Genomic DNA, 12,192 nt, shown 5'->3' on the forward strand with positions numbered 1-12,192 from the left:
TTTATATATATATATATATATAATTTTTTTTCTTTTTTACCCACTTTTGTGTCTCTTCTGATTTGTTTAGTGTATATTTTTCTGGGGTCATTGTTACCCTTTTAGCATTTTGTTCTCCCATTCATCTGTTCTTCTCTAGACAAAATGACAAAGCTGAAATACTCATCTCAAAAAAGATGAACAAGAGGCAGTACCAACTGCTGGGACCTAATCAATATGAATATTAGTAAGATGTCAGAACTAAAGTTCAGAATGATGATTATAAAGATACTAGCTGGTCTTGAAATAAGCATAGAAGATACTAGAGAATGAATCCCTTTCTGAAGAAATAAAAGAACTAAAATCTAACAATTGAAATAAAAAAGCTATTAATGAGGTGCAATAAAAATGTAGGCTCTTACTGCTAGGATAAATGAGGCAGAGAGAGAATTAGTGATATAGAAGACCAAATAATGGAGAATAAAGAAGCTGAGAAAGAGAGATAAACAACTACTGACCAGGAGGGAAGAATTCAAGAGATAAATGATACCATAAAATGAAACAATATTAGACTAATTGGAATCTCAAAAGAAGAAAGGAGGTTAGCAGAAGGTATATTAGAGCAAATGATAGTGGAGAACTTACTTAATTTTGGGAAGGAAACCAGCAATAAAATCCAGGAGGAACAGAGACACCCCCTCAGAGTCAATAAAAATAGGTCAACACCCTGTCATCTAATACTAAAACTTACAAGTCTCAGAGACAAAGAGAAAATCCTGAAAGCAGTCTGTAACAAGAGGTCTATAACCTACAATGGTAGAAATACTAGATTGGAACCAGACCTATCCACAGAGACTTGACAGGCTAGAAACAACTGGCATGATATATTCAGAGCTCTAAATGAGAAAAGTATGCAGCCAAGAATACTATGCCCAGCTAGGCTTCATTGAAAATAGAAGGAGAAATAAAAACCTTCCAGGACAAAAACTAAAAGAATTTACAAAGACCAAACCAACCCTACAGGAAATATTGAAAGGGGTCCTCTAAGCAAAGAGAGAGCCTAAAAGTAACAGAGCAGAAAGGAGCAGAGACAATATACAGTAACAGTTACATTACAAGCAATACAATGCCACTAAATTAATATCTTTCAGTAGTTTCCCTGAATGTAAATGGGTTAAATGTCCCAATCAAAAAACAAAGGGTATCAGACTGGATTATAAAAACAAGATGCATTGATAATACTCTCTGCAAGAGACTCATTATATTTATGTATTTATTTATTTTTAAAATTTCTTTTCAGTGTTCCAGAATTCATTGTTTATGCACCACACCCAGTGCTCCATGCCATACGTGCCTCCATAATACTCACAACCAGGCTCATCCAGCCTCCCATCCCCCATCCCTCCAAAATCCTCAGATTGTTTTTCAGAGTCCACAGTCTCTCATTGTTTGAAGAGACTCATTTTAGACCCAAAGACACCTCCAGATTTAAAGTGAGGGGGTGCCATTTGCGACAACGTGGGTGGAACTAGAGGATATTATACTTAGTGAAATAAGTCAATTGGAAAAAGACAACTATCATATGATCTCCCTGATATGAGGAAGTGGAGATGCAACCTGGGGGGTTTGGGTGGTAGGAAAAGAATAAATGAAACAAGATGGGATCGGGAGGGAGACAAACCATAAGAGACTCTTAATCTCACAAAACAAACTGAGGGTTGCCAGGAGGAGGGGGGTAGAGAGAGGGTGGTAGGGTTCTGGACATCAAGGAAGGTATGTGCTATGGTGAGTGCTGTGAAGAGTGTAAACCTGGTGATTCACAGACCTGTACCCCTGGGGGTAATAATACATTATATGTTTATAAAAAATTTTTTTTAATTATAAAAAAAATAAAGTGAGGGGGTGAAAAACAATTTACCATGCTAATGGACATCAAAAGAAAGCTGAGGTGGCAATCCTTATATCAGACAAATTAGATTTTAAGCCAAAGACAGCAATAAGAGATGAGGAAGGGCACTATATCATACATAAGGGGTCTGTCCAAGAAGAAGGTCTAACAGTTTTAAATATCTATGCCCCCAACATGGGAGTAGCCAATTATATAAACCAATTAATAACAAAATCAAACACATTGACAATAATACAATAACAGTAGGGGACTTTAACACCCCCTCACTGAAATGGACAGATGTAAGCAAAAGATCAAGAAGGAAATAAAGGTTTTAAATGACACAGTGGACCAGATGGGCATCACTGGTATATTCAAAACATTCCGTTCCAAAACAACAGAATTCATATTCTTCTCTAAAACTCATGGGACATTCTCCAGAATAGATCACATCCTGGGTTACAAATCAGGTCTCAGCTATTACCAAAGATTGGGATCATTCACTGCATATTTTCAGACCACAATGCTTTGAAACTAGAACTCAGCCAAAGGGGAAAGTTGGAAAGAACTCAAATAGATGGAGGCTAAAGAGCATCCTACTAAAGAATGAAAGGGTCGGGGCGCCTGGGTGGCTCAGTGGTTCAAAGCCTCTGCCTTCGGCTCAGATCATAATCCCAAGGTCCTGGGATCGAGCCCCACATCCAGCTCTCTGCTCAGCAGGGAGCCTGTTTCCTCCTCTCTCTCTCTCTCTCTCTGCCTGCCTCTCTGCATACTTGTAATCTGTCTCTCTGTCAAATAAATAAATAAAATCTTTAAAAAAAAGAATGAATGGATCAACCAGGAAATTAAAGAATTTAAAAAATTCATGGGAACAAATGAAAATGAAAACACAAGTCTTTAAATTTGGATGCAGCAAAGGCAGTCCTGAGAAGAAGATACATACCAATACAAGCCTTTTTCAAGAAGCAAGAGAGGTCTTGAGTACACAAGCTAACCCTACACCTAAAGGAGCTGGAGAAAGAACAGGAAAGAAAGCCTAAATGAAGCAAGAGAAGAGAAATAATAAAGATCAGAGCATAAATCAATGAAATAGAAGCCAAAAGAACAGTAGAACAGATCAACAAAAGTAGGAGCTGGTTCTTTGAAAGAATTAATAAGATTGATAAACTGCTGGCCAGACATATCAAAAAGAAAAAAAGAAAGGACCCAAATTAATAAAATGAGTGAAAGAGGAGAGATCACAACTAGCACTAAAGAAATACAAATAATTTTAAGAACATATTATGATAATTATATGCCAGCAAATATGACAATCTGGAAGAAATAGATGCATTCCCAGAGACATATTAGCTACCAAAACTGAACCAGAAAGAAAATAGAAAACCTGAACAAACCCATAACCAGTAAGAAAATTGAAGCAGTCATCAAAAATCTCCCCAAAAGAGCCCATGGCCAGGCAGCTTCCCAGGGGAATTCTACCAAACATTTAAAGAAGAGTTAATATCTATTCTCCTGAAACTGTTCCAAAAAAAAGAAATGGAAGGAAAACTTCCAAACTGATACTATGGGGCCAGCATTACCTTTATCACTAAACCAGACAAAGACTCCATCAAAAAGGAGAATTACAGACCAATATCCCTGATATTATCAATTTTGTAATGCATGTCATCACCACACTGGTTTTTGCAGGTGGTTGTGTGTTTATGTTGAGAGGCAGGGGTGGGAGTAGGAAATGGCACCTGCCAGGTCGTTTGTTCTGGAGGAGTCTTCCAATGATCTTTGTCCCTCTAGAACATGCTTCCCTCCTATATACGCCAGGATTTTTCAAACTGCCACTTCTATGCTGTATCTCTGGGGGCGGTTTGTTGTGCTGTCTCTTTAAGGGCAGGGGCTCAGTTTCCTCTCACCCCTACCAGCTGTCCCAGAGCTGAGACTGCTAATTTTTGAAATTCCTGGTTTTAAGTCCTGCTGGTTTAAGAAGTCATGAAATTCCATCCCTCTGGTTTTTTCTTTCTTTCTTTTTTTTTAAGATTTTATTTATTTACTTGATAGAGATCACAAGCAGGCAGAGAGAGAGATAGAGAGAGAGAGAGAAGCAGGCTTCCCGCTGAGCAGAGAGCCCGATGTGGGGCTTGATCCCAGGACCCTGGAGTCATGACCTGAGCCAAAGGCAGAGGCTTCAACCCACTGAGCCACCCAGGCACCCCCATCCCTCTGGTATTCAAAGCCAAATGTTATGGCAATTCATCTTTCCCATGTGAGTTCCCCAGTGTGACAGTCTGTTTCTCTTCCCTCTCTGCAATGGGTCCCTCCCTCCTGCAAATAGTCCTGATGGTCCATTTATCTCCTTCCTGGGTCTCCACCCTTCCCAACTTTTTCAGTGTTGCCTGAACATCTACATTTAACTATAGAGTTTGTTCTGCCAGTCTTCAGGTGGTTTTCTGGGTAATTTACACTCATGTGAGTGTTATCTAGTTGTATCTGTGGAGTGAACTGAGCTTAGGCTCATCCTGCTCTACCATCTTTCTTATCAACTTAGTTTTTTCATTATTGACCTGAGCCTCATTATTGAAAGTGGGTTATTGAAGTCTCCAACTATTACTGTTTGTGTGTATTCTCCCTTTCTTTTTTTGCTTTATATATTTTGGTGTTCTGTGATTGGGTATATGGATGTTTATATTTTTAAAGTATCTTCCTGGGGCACCTGGGTGGCTCAGTGGGTTAAGCCTCTGCCCTTGGCTCAGGTTGTGATCTGACGGTCCTGGGATCAAGCCCTGCATCAGGTTCTCTGCTCAGCAGGAACCCTGCTTCCTCCTCCTCTCTCTGTCTGCCTCTCTGCCTACTTGTGATTTCCCTGTGCGTCAAATAAATAAATAAAATATTTTTTAAAAGTAAAATATCTTCCTGATGGATTGACTCCATTGTAATTATAAAATTTCCCTCTTGATAATTTGGTTTTGTGTTAAGGTCTGTTTTAACTTATATTTAGAATAAACATTACAGCTTTCCTGTGATTGCATAATATATCATTTTCACCCTTTTTACTTTCAGTCTCTTGTGTCTTTGTATCTAAAATGCTTCTCTTTAAACAACATAAAGTTGGACCATGTTTATTTATCCACTTTGAAAATCTGCCTTTTGATTGTATTATTTATTTTATTCATTATTGGGTTAGTGTTGGAGGCCACGGCATGGTTGGAGTTGAGGACCAAACCAGGCCCTGACTTGTGTCTCCTTTAAAGTCCAGACACCTTGACAAGGGGTTAAGGATGGGAAAGTTGAGTAACACTGAGAAAGGGTCTGTGCTATGTGTCATGTACTCACCTACGTGACTTCCCACATGCTCTCCCTACAGAAGGGAACAATGTGGTCAGGGTCATGAATTCTTAGCTGGTCCTTGTTGTTCCTGTACTTCCCATAACCCACTCCCTGGTTGATTGTCTTGCATCAATAGTAGCTAATGGCATTAGCTATGACTAGCTGGCATCATGAGATTTGCTTGCAGTTAATGTAAACTTGTTATAGGAACTTGCAGTCATCTGACTAGATACTGATTAATTACTCCTCCTATTGTGGTCTGCCTTATAAATGGCTGTAAGATGTGGAATAAAATCGGCACTTTTAGATATCCTCCTCAGTGTTCCTCCTGCCCCCATCTCTTTGTCTCTTAATTTCCTTTCACCATTTTCTTACTCTCACATTCCTGGTCAATTTGTTTTGCCAGCCGTGACAGGATAGTTGGATTTATGTCAGCCATCTTACTTTTGGTTTCCATACATCTCATGTCATGTGTTTCTCTTTTTTTACATTTTTAATATTTTTGCATTGTGTGAATATCTTCTAATATAGCAATTTAATATCTCAATAATTTTTCACTCTATATGTATATTTTAAAGATTTTATTTATTAGAGAGACAGAGCACTAGCAAGGGGATCAGCAGAGGGAAAGGGAGAAGCAGACTCCCCACTGAGTAAGGAGCCTGATGCAAGGCTCAATCCCAGGACCTGGGGATCATGACCTTAGCTGAAGGCAGATGCTTAATCAACTGGGCCACCCAGATGCCCACTTTACTATATTTTTTAAGTTATTCTCTTTGCGGTTGCTCTAGGCCTTGTCATATACATGATAACTTAATAGTTATAACTTAATAGTTATAATTTGAGACTTATTCTGGCTTAATTATAGTAATATTCAGAGATATTAGTCCTTGTTAGGAGTTGAATTGTGTCCCTCCACCCCCATTCATACATTGATGTCCTGATACCTTAGAAGGTGATGTATTTGGAGATAGGGACTTTCAAGAGGTTCCTATCTCTGACCCACTATGGTGCACCCTAATCCAATATTCCTGGTGTTCTTTTTTTTTTTTTTCCTGGTGTTTTTATAAGAAGAGGATATTAGGAAACAGACAATACAGAGCAATGACCATGTGAAGATACAGCTGGAAGGCCCATATGCAAGCCAAACAGAGAAGCCTCAGAAAAATTAACTCCATGAATACCTTGATCTCAAACATCTAGCCTTCCCAACAGTGAGAAAATAGATTTCCATTGTTAAGCCACTTACTCTCTGATACTTTGTTATAGTAGCCTTAGCAAAGTAATATATATTCCTATATAACCCTATTCCTTTCTTTATTTTTGTGATATTGTTGAAATACATTTTATATCTATTAATATTACAAGCACAACAATGTATGATTATAATTATTACTTTGCCATTTGTCACAGTTTTATTAGCCATTAGGGCTTTCCTCTCATTCACCTCCTTTGTGTTTTTGTAGTAAGTTTATTGTAAATATATTTCTATATGTTATACATAATTATTTTTTGCTGATATTTTGACCATTTGTACGTGTATTCAAATTCATGTCTGGGGTCATTTGCTTTTAGCCTGAAAAGTTCCTTTACTATTTGTTATTAATGGGTCATGTAGGAACAAATTCACTGATTTTGTTATTCTGGGAAAGTCTATATTTTGCCTTCATTTTTAAATAATAGATTTGATAGCTATAGGATTTTGCTTAATAGTTTTTTTTTCCCTTTAAACAATTAAACATGTTATCTACTGCTTGTGACCTCCATTATATCTGCTAAGAAGTCAGCTGCTAATTGTTTCCTTTGTCAGTGACAAGTTGCTTTTGTCTTGCTGATTCCAAAATTTTTTTTTAATTTTTTATAAACATATATTTTTTGATTCCAAAATTTTTTTAAAGATTTTATTTATTTATTTGACAGAGAGAAATCACAAGTGGGCAGAGAGGCAGAGAGAGAGAGAGGAGGAAGCAGGCTCCCTGCTGAGCAGAGAGAGCCCGATGCGGGACTCGATCCCAGGACCCCGAGATCATGACCTGAGCCGAAGGCAGCCGCTTAACCCACTGAGCCACCCAGGCGCCCCTTGATTCCAAAATTTTTTATCGTCTTTCACTTTCAGCCTTTTTACCATGATGTGCCTATTTGTGGGTCTCAGCATTGTTTATTTGGAATTTATTGAAGTCTTTGTCTGGTTTGGGGATAAGAGTTACAGAGACTTCATAGGATGAATTTGGTAGCTTTCCCTCAGTTTTTATCTTTTTGAAAGTTTGAGAAAAATAGGTATTAATTCTTCCTTTAATGTTAGGTAGAATTCTCCTGTGAAGCCATCTGGCCCTTCACTTTTGTTTTTCTGGGAGATATTTTGATTATTAATTCAATTTCTTTACTGATTATTTGTCTATTCAAGTTTTCTATTTATTCCTGTTTGAGTTTTAACAATGTATATGTTTCCAGGAATTCATCAATTTCTTCCTGGTTGTCCAATTAGTTTGTGTATAATTATTCATAATATTCTCATAATTGTATATCTGTGGTGTTGGTTATTATTTCTCCTCTCTTATAGTAATATTCAGAGATATTAGTTTTCTATTTCTTTTATTTATCTAGGTCTTTTTGTGATTTTATTTATTTAGGTCCTTTCTCTTCTTTCTGCTAAATCTAGCTAGGAGTCTATCAATTTTATTAATTTTTTTCAAAGAATATTGATCTGTTCTACTGGGGGGTTTTGGTTATTTTTTGTTTTTCATTTTATAGCTAAACTTATTATTTCTGTTCTGCTGAGCTTAAGCTTCATTTGTTGTTCTTTTTCTAGCTCCTTTACATGTTAAGTTGCTTATTTGAGATTTTCCTTGCATTATGCAGTTGGCCTGTATTGCTATACACTCCCCCTCTTAAGACCACTCTTGCTGCATCCCAAAGATTTTAGACTGCCATGTGTTCATTTTCAGTAGTTTCATGCTTTTTAATTTCTTCTTTGATTTCCTGCTGACCCATTCATTGTTTAGTAGCATGTTGCTTAACCTCCATGTATTTGTGGTCTTTCCAATTTTTTTCTTGTGATTGACTTCAAGTTTCATAGTGCTGTGGTCTGAAAATATACATGGTATGATCTTAGTCTTTTTGTACTTGTTAGGCCTGATTTGTGACCTAGTATGTGAGCTATTCTGGAGAATGTCCAGCTTGCTGGATGTGTAGGCTATTGTTTTTGGTAAATTCAGGGAATTACCTACAGTTATATCTTTTCTTTTTTTCTCTCTCCTTTTCTGCTGGTATTCCCACTGTACATATGTTGGTGCATTAAAGGGTGTCCTACATTCCTTTGATGCAGTCTTTATTTTTATTCATTCCTTTTAATCTCCATTCTTTAGCTTGCTTAATCTCTACTGTTTTAATCTACAGTTGGGTCCTCTAGTACATTTTTAAGTTTTCACTTATTGTAAGTCTTACCATCAAAACCTTCATTGGTTATTATTATTATTATTATTATTATTATGTTATGTTAGTCACCATACAGTACATCATTAGTTTTTGATGTAATGTTTCAAGATTCATTGTTTGTGTATAATACCCAGTGCTCCATGCAATACATTGGTTCTTTTAAAAATCTGTATCTCTTTATTGACATTTACCATTTGACTTGATATTGTTATCATACCTTCCTTTAAACAAAATTCCTTTAATTCTTTTGCACACTTATCATAGCTACTTTAAAATTTTCCACTTTTAAGTTCAATATCTATTTTTCAAAAGTCTTTCCCTTTTTTCCTCCATTTTTCCTGAGGTATGAGTCATCTTTTCCTATTTCTTTGCACAGCTTGTAATTTGTTGGACTTGGTATTGTAGCAACTCTGGATACTGGTCCCTCATCTCTGGGGCTTGATATTGTACGTCCACACACAGCTGTTAAATTTCCACTAATTACTCCATTTGTTCCATTATTTACAACAATGCAGGAATAAAAGTTTGTGTACAAATTAATATAATCAAAGTGTACTTCCTCTGATGGGCTACTTTATGAGGTCAGTGTTCGGTATTTATTCAGACCCAGTAGGACTCCTTTCCCTATCCTATTCTCCAGTTGTATCTTATGAACTAGCTGCCTTACAGGCTAGGCCATATAGTCACTAAATCCATAAAATTTTCCCCCAAATTTTTTCATTACAACATCAACTGTTTTTGAGAGGGCTCTTAAGTGTAATCTTTTTCATACCCTGTTACAGATCCTTCAAGTAACAGACTATCTGTTGTATAGTCTATTTCTCCCCCAAGGCAATATCTCTGAGCCTAGACTCTGGATCTGATGGTGAAGACGATAACAAGTTTCTCTCTGATTGACACCCATGAAGTAATCTGAAGTCCTATGGCTTGTCACTTCTGGTATGGATCCCCAGCCTCAGTATTTTCAGCCCACTATGTTTGAGATAGAGTCTCCAAAATGAGTGGACGGGAGTGGGCAAAAGACAAGGGACTCAACCTCATGATCAAACTTTCCCAGGAATTAGCCTCAGTATGGCAGCTGGGGAAATGACAAGAAATGCCAAAATGAAAGTAACAGTTATGCTTGCATTGACTTACTGCAATAGTGGAAACAAGAAAGAGATGTACTGGCTCCTTAGCATTCAGTACCCACCCTCCATGAAATGGCACTGTGTGAAAGTTAGATAACATACTGCACAGATTGAAAGAATTGTTTCACTGCTTAGCAATCCTGAACAAAAGCCTTCTCCAGCATCCTTATGAACCTGTTGGCCAGTTGGTAGGAGAGAGAAAAGGTTAGAAGTAGAAAGGTAGCTAGTCAAAGTGAAGAAAACTGCTTCTGACAAGGCTTCTGATAAGGAAGCCACCAAATGGAGGTACTTGGGCTAGGAATTTAGGCATGTGTAGGAACCTAGATGGTCCAGGGTTGGGTAAGGGGATGAGCCATTGACAGGAACTCTCCCATTGCAGAAAACTGCGATGAACTTGCTGTGCATCAAGTCTGGTATGGGTAGGGTAGCTTCTTCTCATGACTTCTACTAGACCAAGCCTTGTAATTGCCTATAGTTCCTTCTAAAAGATCACATGTAAGATTTTTGGCTTAGAGCTAGACTCTTCAATTAAAAAAAAAAAAACAGAAAATTTAACTAAACTAAGCAAGAAGAAAAATAAGAAGGTTCAAATTTCTAAAATCAGGATTGAGGAATTGAACATTCTTTCTTTTTTTTTTTTTTTTCTTTTTGGTGAGCTTCTAAGCAAGGTTTATTGAGCAAGAGCAAAGTGATAGTACAAAGCTCCCAAGGTGGGAGGGGACCTGAGGGTGCTGCCTGAGAATATTATTTCTTACGTTACAGAATACTATGAACAACTCTATACCAACAAATTAAATAACTTAAAGGAAACTGACAAATTACTTGAAAGATACAATCTACCAAAACTCATAAAAATGGAAAACATTAATACATATATAAAAATAAAGACATTGAGGGGCACACCTGAGTGGCTCAGTGGGTTAAAGCTTCTGCCTTTGGCTCAGGTCATGATCTCAGGGTCCTGGGATTGAGTCCTGCATTAGGTTCTGTGCTCGGTGGGGAGCCTGCTCCCCCCTCTCTCTCTGTCTGCCTCTCTGCCTACTTGTTATCTCTGTCAAATAAATAAATAAAATCTTTAAAAAATACAGATATTGAGTAACTAATTTTAAAACCTCCTATGAAGAAATGCCCAGTCTCATATGGCTTAACTGCTGAATTCTACCAGACAATCAAAGAATGAATATCAACGCTTCACAAACCCCTATCAACCCACTGAGTATATGAGGCCAATATTATCCCTATACCAAACCAGACAAAGGCATTATAAGAAAGAGAAGACCAGTATCTCTGTAGATAGAAAGACACAAATCTTCAATAAAATACTAGCAAGCCAAATTCAGCAGCATATAAAAATGGATTATACACCATGTCCAAGTGAGATTTATTTTAGGAATGTAGGAATAGTTTTAAAAAATAAACCAATGTTATAAATCATATTAAGGAACAAAGTACAAAAAATAATTGTGTCAACAGATGCATAAAAATCATTTGACAAAATTCAACACCCTTTCATAAAATGTTCATAGAAATGCATAGCAAACTAGGAATAGTAGAGAAATGCCTTAACCTATTAAATAGCATATATAAAAATCTCATAGCCAACCTTATATTTGATGGTGAAAGTCTGCTTCTTCCTATAAAATCAGGGACAAGGTAAGTTTATTTGCTCTCAACACTTATTCAACGCTGTACCAGAGGTTCTAGTCAAGTCATCTAGGCAAGATATAAATAAAAGTCATCCAGCTTAGAAAGGATGAAGTAAAATCTACATTGACAGGTCATATGATCTTGAATATAGGTAATCCCAAGGAATATGTACAGACACAACAATTTATTAAAGCTAACATATGAATTCAACAATTATTCAGGATACAAAGTATGAAGTAATCAGTAGCATTTCTGTATTCTTGCAATAAACAAAATAAAAATAATATTAAGAAACACTTCCCTTTATGAACCCTCTTACACTGTTGGTAGGAATGCAAGTTGGTGCAGCCTCTTTGGAGAACAAGGTGGAGATTCCTAAAGAAATTAAAAATAGAACTTTCCTATGACCCTGCCATTGCACTCCTGGGTATTTACCCCAAAGATACAGATGTAGTGAAAAGAAGGGCCATCTGTACCCCAATGTTTATAGCAGCAATGGCCACGGTCACCAAACTGTAGAAAGAACCAAGATGCCCTTCAACGGATGAATGGATAAGGAAAATGTGGTCCATATACACTATGGAGTATTATGCCTCCATCAGAAAGGATGAATACCCAACTTTTGTAGCAACTTGGACGGGACTGGAAGAGATTATGCTGAGTGAAATAAGTCAAGCAAAGAGAGTCAATTATCATATGGTTTCACTTATTTGTGGAGCATAACAAATAGCATGGAGGACATGGGGAGTTAGAGAGGAGAAGGCAGTGGCAGGAAATTGGAAGGGGAGGTTAACC

This window comes from Mustela nivalis (assembly GCF_964662115.1).
Source record: "Mustela nivalis genome assembly, chromosome: 10".
In the NCBI taxonomy this organism is placed as follows: Eukaryota; Metazoa; Chordata; class Mammalia; order Carnivora; family Mustelidae; genus Mustela; species Mustela nivalis.